Source organism: Podarcis pityusensis (assembly GCF_964106645.2).
Source record: "Podarcis pityusensis genome assembly, chromosome: 7".
Lineage (NCBI taxonomy): Eukaryota > Metazoa > Chordata > Lepidosauria > Squamata > Lacertidae > Podarcis > Podarcis pityusensis.
In genome coordinates, this window is record NC_138031.1 from 39,978,180 (window position 1) to 39,993,055 (window position 14,876).

The following is a 14,876-nucleotide window of genomic DNA, read 5'->3' on the forward strand; positions in this document are numbered from 1 at the left end:
TGCTTTCCTGCTGAAGAGATTTTTAAGGAATAGATCGTGTTTAGAATGGAAACTTTCTAAATTTAGACTCTGCCTTCTACTTTCCGATCTTGTTATGGTCCCCCTTCATACACAATATCAGTTCTGTTTTTTAGTAATTTCATGCCTGCAAGCTAAGATTACCAATCTTTTTCTCTCTCCTCCTCCTCCTCCTCCTCCTCCTAAATATTCAATTACTGTATGATAATTATTACTATGTGGCCTTCTTGGCTTACTGTATTATTAGATTAATATAGATTTCTTGTGCCAAATTAGTGGGAATCATTTGTGTACAGAACAGCCAAGCAAGGATTTTTTAAAAGTTCTTATTTACTAAAGAACTATTTGAAGGCCTTTCAAACAGATCTAGCTTTACAATTTCAGTATAGTGCTGGTGATTCCCCCATTCTGGTTATTGCCAAAGGACTAAAACTTTGCAACACTTTATAATTCAGTGTTGCGAAAAGTCTGGGGTGGTGGTGGGGAATTCAGTACAAATACAATTTAAAATCATTTGGCCTTTGAATGGTTGGTAAGGAGACTAGTTATAGATGTAAGAAAAAGAACAGGCATGGAGCTGTCCATGGTGCCTTTTTCAAACATGATTTTAAAAAAGGTTTCCATGGAGCAAACTTCCTACACTCCACTGTTCGTTATATTTGAAGTTGTAGTACCATAAACAATCTTAAATTTTACTTTGGTTAGCAAAAGTACTTACTGAAAGCATATTATGAATGTTCCTATTATGTAATCAAGAGCGAAAAAGCACAGACAACCACTCATAACTATCCAAAATTTCAGAAAGTTATGAGTGTGTAGACAAAATTATCTTACCATAGTTTTAAAACAATGTGAAACCTTGGATTTGTTTGGGACTGTCAAGAGTTTGGTTCCCTAGCTTAGCATAAGAAAGTTCTACAAGATGCTTTTCTATTAGCTGACTAAAATGAACTGTGACCTATAAAGCTTCTAGCTGAAATTAATGGTTGACTGTAAGATAAACGGTTTCTATGGTACTAGTACAGTGTAAACAACAAAAACCCCACTTTGTTTTACCTGATTGCTCCTGAAATGTAATCTTGTCCTTATGTGACCTACTATGTTTTGGTAGAAAGTACAGTGTTTCTTTCAAGTTTGTTTCCTACGAAATTGATGGGAGAGGGACAATTATTAAGCAGAAAGTTTAGCATCGTGAAATTTAAAATCCCAAGCGGTATATAAACATTAAAAGAAACTTTGGACTGCTAATCCTAGGAAATGAGTTTTATGGATTGAATTCAACAAGGCTTCAGAAATGGTTCCATCTGCTGCCTAGCAGCTGGTGAAAGGATAAATTTAATTCATTAATTCATTTGGAAAAAAGGATCCAAGTAGTAAAGACTTCATTGCTCATAATGCATATAGGTGGAAATCAGAACTGAAATTTGGCATAATAGATCATCTTTGATAATGAGCAATATTTTTGTCACTATTTTTCCAACAATCCTGAAAATGTATCTAACATGTTTTGAATTATGTGAACCATTATTTTCATTTTTAAGAATTAATTGTAGTCATAAGAGTATAGTTTTCTTTCTAAACTTAGCAGTTTGTGTCTTAAGGCTTATATTCCATTTCCTTGTCTGTTAACTTTGTTTTATATAACTTTGAAAGTATGCTGTTGCTCTCTGAAACACATCTTAGGTTCATTCTGCAAGTAAGACACATAAGCTGTTATCCCTATCTATTCAAAGTGATGAATTTCCTTTAGCATTCAGGATGAAGACTTAATATAATATACAAGTTTAAAAGTCAGCTTTCACATCAGCTTTCACCCAGAATGCTAGCAAAGGGTGTGTGTGTGTGTGTGTGTGTGTGTGTGTATCCCTAATTTTCACTGTAGTTAAAAAAATGAGACTTCTTTCTTATCTGCGCCTATCTACTATAAAAAGTTGTGCAGGAGTTAGACATTACAGTCTAGTGACATTTTAATGAAACTTACTGATTTAAGTAAGAATTACAACTATTTAATAAAATTAAATAAAAGGAAAAAAGATATAAAACTTGGCATATATCTTCCTGTCTTTCCTTAGATCTATTTTTTAAATCCAGCAGTGAATGAAAAGTTATCCAAACTTTGGGGGGGGGGGGCCTCCCATAAAGAATTGCCTGGTTTTATTTATTTATCTTATTTTTTAACCATATGAGTATAAGCAAATGAGATGATCATTAGTTGCTGACGAATGTACTGAGTGACAAAGTTTAGTCGCTAAAGCAATTATAATACAAGCCAAGTTGAGCATGCAAAATGTGTGCATTTGCGAGTGTTTCTGCCTCAGATGATGATTTCATGAATGATATTTGGCTTTCCCCTGTTCCCTCTGTAGCCCATAGCTCACTGTGGTGGGTTTCTTGGATTTACTATAAAGGTTCTGTTCGCACCCTGTGGGTTGGGTTAAGAATTAGGATTTATGCATTTACTTCTACTGCTGCATTGTTTATACAGCTTTGGTTTAGTTTTGATCCCTTTTTTTTGCCTTTGAGGCTCTTCCACAGTGTCAGCTGCTGACTGATAGTAGGAGAACGGCCTCGTGGTGTGAATGAAAGGGACCTAGCGGTTGGTAAACAGAGATAAGGAATAAATAGAGCACAGGCAAAAGGAGATAGTTCTGTGAGAGCCCAGATTGCCGCCAGTCTGTTCAAGTGAGATGCAGTGCCTGTCCTTTTCCCAGATTAAATTAGTGTGCGAAATCTCCAGTGACCTCCTCCCCTTCTCCCCATACTCTTTAGCCAAGCTGAACAGCCTCTGCTGTAAAGTATTCATTTTATCCAGGGACAAGTTGGACAATAGAACTCTCCCTGATACTTATGGACAGCTGTCGTCATTCAGAGGGCTTTTCAGCATTTTCATTTTTCATAGGAGTTAAAAGGGTTTATGCCTTGTAACTGAAGAGAGGGTAGAAATACAGAGATGCCAACTCTGAGGTTGCCTGGAAAGACAGGAGGTGGGGGTGGAAATACACCTTTGCCAACCTGTGACAAAGCTGCTCATCTTGTTGTTTTTCTGTTTCTTAAAGGGATTTTAGGATGATAATGTGGTTACACTGAAGCATGAACTGGATGGAGGAAATAACAATAAAGTGCAGGAACATGCAGGGTTTCCAAAAGTTATTGCAATTATTAAAGGTCACTAGTGCAAACCTTACAGAGTGTCCCATCTCATTCTTCCTCATTTTTTTGCATTTAAATCTGCTGCCTTTTTCATTCAACAAACTCCCAAGAAACATTAAAGCCTCATGAGATACCTCTGTGGTCTCATTTTTTATTTTTTTTGTGATTTACTGCAAATATATTCAGCATCTGACTGATTAAATAGACCTTCGGCAACCTTGAGGGTCACTGTGTAGAGTATGTACATAGAAAATGCATCAGCCCATTGTACCCTGGCAGCTAATGAGATTGGTCGTTAAGTAAATGACACAAAGCCTACAAAAAAAGCTTAGCAGCTCACTAGAGTATCACAGAGTGTCCCTGCACACCACACAACGACACAAACACTGGACTAACCTAGCCCACCCCTGCTTTATTCTACATCACTGCTTCCCTGATGTCAGCGCGAGAGGCAGAACAAAGGCTAAAAGGCACACGGTAAGTCAGTCTGACAATTATGCCCTGGGGGAAAGGAGAGCAAATCTTAGCCTAACCATAGCTTGAAAGTCCGTTTTGGACAAGTAGGTCATAATGAAGGGATTGCTTTTGTGCCACTTCCGAACAGGGGCGGGGGGGTGTCTGTGGAATCAGTGCCTTTTTCTCTGTGTGTCATCTTTACAAAAGTTTTGAATTTCTAAAGTAAAGCAGAATGGAATGCTCAGTGAACTTAACGTTGCTGTGACTTAAGAGGATGCTGTGGGAAGAAATGCATTCTTTGACAGATCTGAATACAGTAAGCACTATCACCAACTTTACAAGAATCCACTATTTTTCTAGCTTTTTAGAGGACCAAAATCTTTTAAAGATACACTATAGAAATAACTGTGTATTAATTTCAGATTTCAACCTCCTTCTCAGCTGCTTGTTCCCTTGAATAAATGGCATGACATTTAGAATGATGTGTACCAAAATGAAGCTTTTTATCATTTTGGATGTTCAGACACAGTATTAAATCATGATGTATTTTGCTCTCAGTTGCCCACTTGCTTTTGCTGAAAATAAAGATGTGAAGATGTATTGATTGCAAGCATAACACCAGTAGCTGTTTTGTTTTTGTTTTGGTCTTAAAAAAAAATACATACAGAGGAAAATAGCTGTGGTTGCCTGTTTATGTGATGTGTATGTACATTAGTGATGACTGAGTTTAGCAGATCAAAGAATCCCTTTCATGCACTTCTCTTTTTTTATTCTGGGGGAAAAAATGGCAACAGGAAGTTGCAATGAAGTCTTGCTTATGCACCTTAGATATTTTCTGCTACTTTTACCTCCACATGTAGTTACAAGTGTCAGGGAGGGTATTATGTGGCAAGTTATAGTTACAAGATATTTCAGGTGAATCCCATATTTTCTTCTAAAGTTGCTGAAATATGTTGATAACAGTGAGAATCAGATAATATATTTTCCTTTGAGAAACATGTTAAAATACACAGACCAGAGTGTTGTTTTTGCATTATCATGTCCCACAATCTTCCTTTCATAATTTAGAAGCTACTACATTTTGGAAAACAAAAATTGCTCATGTGATTTATAAAACTAAGTCAGGATAATCAGATTATTTATGCAAACTTTTCTCACTCAGCAAAGGTTTCCTAAATTGTAATACATTTATTTGGTCACTCATTTCAGCCAAACTTACCTGCAACTATTTACAGGTACTGGGCATTGTAACCTAAAACTGCAATCCAGACTGCAGTGAAGTTAGCAATAATTTTGACATAGATAACAGAACACACACAAAAGGTGTAATTTGTGTGTGACATTTGTCACAAACCAGTTGCTGTAAGTTTATATTCTCTAAAGAACATTTTAAAAGTTAAATTGTAAACAATGTTAATAGCATGATTAACAATCTGTACATGGCTAGTACCAGGTTGTTCATCTGCAACTGTGCTTTACACCTTCAATTTTTTCTGCTTGGACAGCTGAATGAGAAGTGTGTGAACACTTGATAATTATGATTTTACCATATGTTCTTGGAAGTGTGTATCCCAGTAACATATATGTTTGTTTAATTCCCTAAAACATGGAATACAACTGTTTATTTTATTTAGTAACAGCTATCTTGAGAAAGTAAAAGTATCTAGTAAGCAATACTAAATTCACTACAGAACATGAAGTATCAGCTAGAGTTTTATTTTGAACTTTCCCAATTAACATTAATGCGTAATTCAATTTTCTCTGTAAGGTGATGTTCTTACCTATAGACGTAATCTTTTTTCATTAGGAATTTTCATAGAATCATCAAGTGGTTCTTACTGTATTGCTTTTGCATTGTAGGCACTTTTAAACAATGGTGTTTACATTAGTTAAGTTTAGGCACCTGTAAGTTACCCAGCCGCTTTTTATGGCCATGTGTTGGTTAAACTTCTTGTCGTGCTTTCATAAGTATTGTACATATAATCTGCATGTAGAAAAATCATACACACCAGATCCTTATGATAATATTTTAAAAGTCTAATGATTTCCATAAGATCATTACTTCCCCACCCCAAAAGCATTTCCCTTCCCAAAGACAGATAAACAGAAAATCATTCCCGCATGAGTTTTAAGACCGGCCATCATTTTATCACTTTTCAACTGGGACAAGGCATAGTGCTCAAAAACTACTGTGGCAGGAAGATGCCCCACCATGGCTAAGACAACTCAGCAGTGCCAGCTCACATCAGTGTATATTTTATTTCCTAACTCTGTGAGTTTGCTTTCTTGGGTCATTCCCCCACCCCCCAACACTGAGATTTTCACTATTTTAATTTCAGAAGCCTGAAGCTGACAAGTGCTTCATAATTTTCTCCAAAACAATCTTTTTCATGACAGTTACCAACAGGCTGGCACACTAGCATAGTTTAGTGACATGCAATGTAGCAAATCATAAGGTCAGCAAGTTGCAATCTAAATCTCCGGGTTGGCATCTGATTGTGTAAATGAAGAGTGGCTTCAAATACAGACGATCCTGTCCCTCCATGTTTGTAAACAGCATTTGCTGATTGCATTAAAAACCCAAAAAGTAGTGCCGGGTTTTAAGGGTCTTATCAACTGCACTGAACTTGAAGAACTTTAACAAAAAATATTTTGTGGTTGTAAAATATAACCTTACAACTCTCAGCCAAAATGAAAATAAAATACATCTTGTCATGTCCAGGGAGATGGTGATGGGGAAGACCTTTGCCTCAGACCCTGGAGAGCTGGAGCTTGTCATACTAGACCAGGCTAAGAAAATGAGAAAACTACTTGAACCTGTATAGAGCAGCTACCCATATTTCTATGCTCTAAGTTACTTTTGGACAACGAACTTTTGAAACGGCTAAAAAGCAAGATCTTTAGCTATGGCAAAAGCTTGTTCTCAAAGTTAACTTTTTGTCATCTTTTCATTAGCTCTTGGTTTTGCTCTTGTAGGCCAACAAATTGAAAAAATACAACTACGTTTTTCCAATCACAGACGTATTTCTAAAATATACTGTCATTTGAGACCATTTGACTTTCATTTGAGGTTCTTGTTCCCCACAGTGCCATTGATGACCCAAAAAAGTTTTGTCTTTGAAAGTTTACTGCAGTTAAAACTTTATTTTCTACTTTTTTCATGATGCAACAGGAAATGTATCACCATATAGCAATCACCTATATAGAACAGACACCCCATCTCTACCTACTGTTATCGGGATACCTATAAAGCAGCTGGAATGGCAGGACAAATTAGTAATAGCTCCAAAGGCACTGTTATGGACTATCAGGTCAATTGACATGATACAGAGTACTAGCTCTGTTGATTCTCGGGGTCCCCCAACCCCCACAAGCCACTTTAAAAGCGATCAAAGAATTATTTGCCCTGCCAGCATCAGATATGTGATATTAAATGAAATAGTTTGCATTATCAAAAAGTGCATTTATAGACCCAAACAGATATTTACAATGTCCAAATACAATCTAACATTTAAATGGGACTTTCCTCCCCGAAGGAGACTATGTTTTCAGAGTGCTGAACAAAATTGTACTTCAGTGACATTTTCTTGTCCCTTGATTATAGTATGAAGATATAAATCCATTTGCAAACAAAATTGCCCTTTTTCCAAATTATGTATTTTGTGCTTGTAAAAATAGCCAAGCAATTTAAACATAATGTGGTCTTTTGCATTTGTCTCTTGCAACCAGATCCTAAACACATTTCCTTAGAAGTAAGACCCACCGAGTTTAAATGAGGCTTTCCTAAAGAATGTGTGGATAGAATTGCAGCTTCTTATATGATACCTATAAGATGTATCACTAAACACTACAAATCTGAGCATCCAGAATTTAATATAAGTATGAATGCTAGGTTCTTGTTACTCATCTACGTTTCATATTAACATCAGAATAATTCCAGAAAACATACATATTTCTCTATCAGGACATGCAATAAATATGTCAAATATGTCAAAAAGGAATGGTTTAACAATTAATTTTTCATAAATAAATGATAGTAATAATATCCTGTTTTTAAAAACAGACAAAAATTACCATCCAATACAGACGACAAGCTACTAGAAGCTATACAAATTTTGCTGGATGAAATTCCAGAGCAACAATCAAGTGATCATTCGAATATGCCATTTTTACCAGATTTTGTCCAGCTAATCATGGCTTTTGTACAAATGACATTTCCACTATGATAAGAAGCAAACATCATAAAGTAGACTAGATGAATTATTGACTGAGTACGATCAAAATACATATTCAGTAAAAGATCACCCTTGCTAAAGAGGAAAAGTGCATAATGTTTAAGTTTGTGGTCAACTTGTTTGAGCGGAGCTTTAGCTGCTCTGTATGTGAACCATCGCTCTCAGCGAAAAGGGTTAAAGAAAACGCATTCTGTTGCATCTGCTTATTAAATCCCTTACTTTAGTAGAAATTCAAATTTTGTAAGATTATTCGTTTTATTGATGCATATAATTATAATCACAAGCCATCTGCTGATTTGGCAGGCATGGTTAAAATCTCTAACTCTCATAACCTTTCAAGTACAGTGCCCTTGGGACTCTATTTCACTTTTATATTTTGGAAAACACATATGAACAAACAAGAGAGGTCATCTGCCGAAAGTCAGATTTGTTAAAAATCCCTCTGTGTTAGAGAACCTGGGCCTAAGCATAAAGAAAGTATCCACCCCTCCCAAAGTATTGTGTTTTTGGTTTTTTAAAATTCTATCTCCAGGAACAGATTATTCTATCATGCAGTTGGGGAATTTGAATTTTTGCTAGGGATTAAAGCTCTTTTCTCTCACTCTTGGGACCATGGTTCCATTTTTAAACTAAAAGAACAAATATTGCTCAGTTTAGTTGTCACAGGTGATTGAAACACATTTGACCTTGCCTGCATTTGAAGCACATTTTATTTGGAGAACTGATATCGCAAAACAGCTAAAATACTCAGCTTCAACTGAAAAGTCCCAGGTTTGGATCTTACCATGAATTCGATAAATGTCTTTAGTGAAAAATTCGGTCTCAGTCTTTTATCTGCAACATTATTCACCTTATAGTGAAGTTCCTTGAACAATTATTATTATTATTATTATTATTATTATTATTATTCTCTTAGAATAACAATGCTTCTGTTTCTTATGGGGAGACTAGGTTGTACATTTGTCCTAATATCTGCCTTTCACCATGAAGATCAGAGGCCATTACTTTACTTTTGAAGACTGGACTTGGCAATACACAAAATGTAGCACCTCATCAATATTCCCTCTGGCCTCCCTTAACTGTACACATATTTGTGTCATGCTGGCCACTTGCCTTTGTTTGTCAGGGGTCATCCACTCTGGCTTCTGCTGGGAAGGCAACACAGAGTTGGTGGGTGATCAAACTTGAATGATACTGGAATTATTATTTTTATCTGAATATCCTGAAACATGGAGAGACATTGAGGGGTGGGTGAGGTAGTGAAGTGACTGAAATCTGCAAGTGTAAAACTTGGAGTACATTAAAAGTGCCGTTTGATATTAAAATACTGTTCCATATTCAATTAATCCCAACATAATGTTGCCATACTTTAGACCTGTTTTGTTATAATTCTCACTGTATCATAAGCTGAAACTTTGCCTTCTGTTAATCAGTAATACATAAAAGGGATATATGCAGCATGCCTGTCGATTTGCACCTTTTGGGAAGTTTTATTCTTGCACCACACCCCCGTTTACAGAGAAACAGGAGGTGAATGCACATGTTTGAAAGTGTCTGCGCAGCTGAAACAAGGGAAACTGGCTGAACGTAGCTCTGGTTTATTTTGCAACCAATTAAGTACGACATCTGTTGAAACACAGGAAACCAAGGCTCCCTTCCCCCCTTTCATAGAGTTATTTGAACTGTTTGTCTTTCATGTGGTAATCACAAATGATCATCTAAGAAATCAAGACGATGGTGTACCAAGTTAATAGAAACTATTTTAAAAGGCTGTGTTTGTGAGGATGGGTTTACTGGGTGTGGAGAGCAAAACCAAATACTCAGGCACAGAAATATCATGATCACCCACTAAAATGGACATTGTCATCAGGCTATAATCATAGAGCCACTTACCTGGGAGTAAGTTCCATTGACCTCAATGGTGATTTTATTTTTCTTACACCTGTATCTCACCTTTCTTCTGTCATGGAATCCAAGGTAGTATTTATGGGGTTCTCAGGCACTGACCAGACCCAAACCTGCATATCTACAGCAAGGTGGTAGCCTCATGTTCCTTCAGACCATATCCTCAACATGAAGTTGATGCCACAGGCAACATTTTTTTAAAGCACAGTTAGTTTCTGTTTGTGGCTGCCTGTAACACACACATTGTGCATGCAAGAAAAGTTGCTACTTGTTATTTATAGCACAGTTCATACAAAGTTTTGGGCAGAGCTCTGGCATACACACAAAAGTTCCACATAAGTGGTAAGTTCTGGGCCTTATATCTTATGCACCCTTACAACAGCAAAGGTAGGTCACTCTTATTCTGTAGGAAAGAAAGATGAGATAGGATTAATCAATGGTCCCCAGTAAACTCTTGGTCCATGAGTTGCAAATCTAATACCTTCAAATAAGAAAGAAAGAAAGAAAGAAAGAAAGAAAGAAAGAAAGCAGGTATCTTGTTCTTCAAGCTCATAATCCTGTCCCCAAAGCCTGAAATGACCTATTTAAGGATTTTTTTAAAATCCATAGTAGAGCAATAACTTTATTAGGCTAACCAAAATGTCACAAAATAATGAGCAAGCTTTTGAATTCTTGGCCACTCTTTTGTGACATTTTGTTTGACATAATAAAAGTATTGCCGTACTTTGGATTTTACAATTTTATCTTTGCTTTTTGTGTAAGGAAGTTGCATTTTCCAGCTTTCGATTAGTCATGGCCTTATTAAGATAACCAGGGAAACTCTCTTGAAACAATCCCTTTCTAAATCAAACCTCAAGGGGAAATAGTTTCACTCTTAGGCTACTCCTAACCATATATTTTGGAAAGTGGATCTGTGGTGGTGTCTGAAGTACTCTATGATCACCTGTTGCTTCTGGAGGTATTTTCAGAAATAGATGGGGTGTGGCTACAGGCTGGACTCAACCCCTAATTGTAGTCCTTGAGTATTTACTTTAGTGCAAAGAGAGGAGTGTAATGGCAGGAGATACGGCTTTAAAATGAAACAAAATCATAAGTAGGTTGGACTGCGATTGCATGGGATTATAGTCTCATGGAGTCTGCAGATGAGAGAAAACTGGCATGTTGCCTGACACACAAAATCAACCAATACCATTGAAACACATATTGTAAACGTCCTCCTCCCATGTGTGTGCCCAAATTTGTCTTCACTGCACATGCATGGTGTCGAGATTCCATGCCCCTGTCTACATTCCAAGCAGCTGTGGGTGGGTTGCATTCATAGAGTGATGGAGGCAAGACATGAAAAGTTCCTGTAAATTTCCATCTGTAACAGACATCTGTTGTCACAGCGAAGCATCAAGTAGTAGACTTAGTAATGTGTAAAGAAACTGTCCCTTTAGCTGAGATTAAATTTTATTACATTTTAGAAGTGAATTGACTGGTAAACATAGGCAACCTGGTTTTCAGGTGGTGATACTGTCTCCTGCAGAATCTTTGTTATTTCATTTTTTTTGTTATAATGCTGCTGTTCTTGGGTGATTTTTTTTTTAAAAGAAATTGCTGGATATTTCATAACTTTCTCTTTTAACTCACTTTTAAATAGCAACTTTGGTGGTAGTGGTGGTCCTTGGAAATAAAAGTTCAGGATTCAAGTACAGCAGTCAGTAAATAAAATTTCAGGGGATTTATTTGTATAAACTCTCCATAGGAGAACTAAAAAGCACCAGAACAAATATCAAAATGTGATGAGATGCTGGATTCAGGAAAATGTGTAAAACTTTTCAACCCTACCTATGTGTTCTGCATCTTTATGGCTTTTATTAACTACACATGTAAGGAAAAGTTGTTTTAAAGCTTCAGGGCCTTTTCCAAAATCTTGGTCTACTTTTAAACCAAGTGTTAAAGAGAAAGGTAATCATTGCATACTTGAGAGTTTGCGTATATAACTGTATTTTATCTGATCCACCATTCATTGAATAATCTTATTTCTCAAACTGAGAGACAAACTCATGCTTCCCCCCCCCCCGTCTCTTCTCTGTGTAGCTTTGCCACACACAAAAACCCTTATTTCTTTCACTTAGCTCTGCTGAAGCATAACTTACTGAAGCTTCACTCTTACATGAAAGTCTGTCTCTACAGCTGTTCCAGAAAGACTACCTCTGGTTTGTGTTTTGTAAGCTGAAATGTGTTGTCCTCAGTGCAATAAATGAACATTCATAATGCTGAAATTCAGAGCTGTAAAAGATGAAGGTAAAATAAGCTGAGCTCAAAAAGATTGGCATTTCTGGAGGGGTTTTCCAAGGCCAGGCAGAGAGAGAATTTCATATTTAATTTTTCTCCTTCTCTTGTAACTGAGGTTTATGTCTACTACCCCAACCCAACAATCACATCCATCTCTCCCTGCCCCCGGGCCTCGGTATTGCACAGTGTTGACATTTGAATGGAGTAGCTAATCAATATGCATGGTGATAGCTTATGGATGTTGACTTTGAGGAAGAACTCTGGCTCAGTGCTAGCGTCTCTGTTTTGCCTGCAGAGGGTCACAAGTTCAATACAGGTAGGGCTAGGAGAGATCCCAGTCTGAAACCCCAGAGAGTTTCAGTAAGTTTTTTTCAGTAAGGCTTTTGACAAATTCCCCATGATATTCTTGTGGAGAAGCTGGAAAAATGTGGGCTGGATGAGGTAACTGTTAGGTGGATTTGTAGCAGCTTGACTGACCCAACCCAAAGAGTGCTCACTAATGGTTCCTCATAATCCTAGAAAAATGTGACCAGCGAGGTGCCGTAGCATTTTGTCCTGGGCCAATTGTTGTTCAACATCTTTACAAATGACTTGGATGAAGGAATTGAGGGGATGTTCATCAAATTTGCACATGACACCAAACTGGGAGGGGTAGCAATAGGTTTTAGTGAAGAATGATAGTACTGTATCTGAGGAAACACTGAATAACACCTGCACTCTAGAATCTTAGATTGAAATAAATAAACCAAGAATATGTATAAGGAGCATAAAACTGAAACAGCTTCCAAATGTGTTCTTAGTCATCTGCTATAAGCATATGATTGAAATTCCCTTGCTTGTTTTGTATACGGAAGTCCGCTCACCATTTCTGGTGGCGACGTTGCAGCCAGGCATCGGGGCCCCTGCAGTGATCCAGTGGGGGGGGGGGGCAGAGCTTGACGTTCTCCTTGTTGCTGTCTGAGCCATGTTGCTTGCGCTGGGTGGAGCCATGCCAAGGGGTGACCCCACCAACCAATCAGCACTGACAGGAGGTGTGGCCATGGGAAAATTAAGCTGCTGCATGGCCAGGGAGACCTCCACTCGCACCCTTTGCTGGAACTCCCTACCCACCCACCCTCTTTTTTATGCTGTGCAATGACACGACCTTGCTATGGACAAATTTTGGTTGCCATATTGTTGGGGCTCGATAGGAATTTTCCCATTTGGCAAATTGGCACCAGCCATTTGGTTTTCGCCTACCTTGTAGCAATCATCACAACATTGTGAGGTTAGGCATTGGATAAGCCTTTGTTTGGATGGAGGGGAGGTTGTAGCCTCCGCCTGCCCCTCCTGTTAAAGGGATCTGGGGTGTGTGGATTCTGTCCAATGCCCAGACATGGGCTAGGGTCATGCCACAACTCCAAGGGGGACCCCTATTTGATGCAAGTCACAGGGCTCCCCCTATTGGTGGTTTACCCTTAGATGGAAACCTGCAGATGAGCGGGAGTTGAAATATAGCCTGGCTTCAGTGCCTAAGCCACACCACTCACATCTGTAACCAATAAAGTTGTGGCCTATTTGTACCCATAAACCCAAATACTCATGTCCGTGTGTTTATTATCCCCTAGGGAATTGTGGGTCACAGGGTCTTGGCATGCAATTGTATTCTTATTGTGATTCTAGTACTTTTACTGGTTGTTAAATTTGTGGTATCACTCTGTGCCCTTTCTTCTCCATTCCATTTGTCACCTAATGATGATATTTAGCTTTTAGGGATGATATGCCCTCCAGCTACTAGGTAATGCTACCCAATGTGACTTCTCTTGACTCTTTACCTACTGCACTATCTAAACTTAAGCTACAGCTTTGCTAATGTAAAGGTAAATACATTTCTCATTACTTCTGCTCTCTTCCTCACAAGGGACTTGTGTGTTCCACTTAACCTCTGATTTTTATATTTCCAAAATCCAGGGAAGCAGTCATCGAGGTTTCTTTACCCCAACAGTCCTTGATGCAACCTAAAACCTGGTTTGCACTTTACATACTAATATAATTAACTCTTCATAACTTCCTTTGCATTCAATTTTAAGAATGTAACAATCCTCCAGGATCAGGAACAGCATGCCTCTAAATACAAATTGCAGAGGATTCATAGATGACTATTGCCCTCATATCCTGCTTGTCAGCTTCCTTTATGCATCTGGTCAGCCACTGTGGAGAAAAAGTTGCTGGACTAAACAGTTCTAGGATATGATCCAACATGGCTCCTCTTCAGGGCTTTTTCATTATGCCCAACTTTTTCTCCATTCCTTCTCCTTTTTAAAAAAACATCTAGTCTGAAGAATTATTATGAAGAACTCAAAAAGCTTGCTCACTACTTTTTTGCATTTTTTAAAATCTTGACCAAGAAATTGACCCATGGTGGTCTTTTCAAGGTATTCACTTACAAGAACGTATCATCTTCATGATAGCTCTGTATTTCACATAAATGTTCATTTCAAATATTTTAGGGATCCGACAATGATTTGTCAGTGCAATGCTGCTCAGGAAATGGTAAGGGAAACAGAATTTGTTAGCTAGGAATTTTCTCAAAGCTGTGACTGCAACACTTCCAAGTAAGTATTGCTAAGTGGAGAGTGTAGGAATGAAGTTTAGCAGTGGTAAATGGCTAACACTTGAAATATTTTATTTTCATTTTAACTCTAAAAAGCCAACACCCTTTTGGATTATGTTCTTAGAATGTTGAGAAAGGATGTGGCATCATGTTTGCAGTACCACTTAAATGTGGCTCAGATGCTCATTTTTCTAGAGAGCTATCCAGGGGCTGAAGTGTTCAACATAGCAGAGGAGCTG

General features: G+C 37.8%; 1 protein-coding gene across 12 annotated transcripts in view; it reads left to right on the plus strand.

The window, feature by feature from the left end:
- ST18 (ST18 C2H2C-type zinc finger transcription factor) overlaps positions 1–14,876 on the plus strand; it is a 187,366-nt gene that overhangs the window by 60,917 nt on the left and 111,573 nt on the right. The window contains exon 1 of one of the 12 annotated variants that reach the window (XM_081013295.1): positions 3,534–3,645. The exons of 10 other annotated variants lie outside the window; for them this stretch is intronic. The gene's annotated coding sequence lies outside the window, so the exon portion shown is untranslated. Of the gene's footprint in view, positions 1–3,533; positions 3,646–14,876 lie in introns of those variants that run through there. One more of the 12 variants, XM_081013301.1, reaches the window with a different exon arrangement.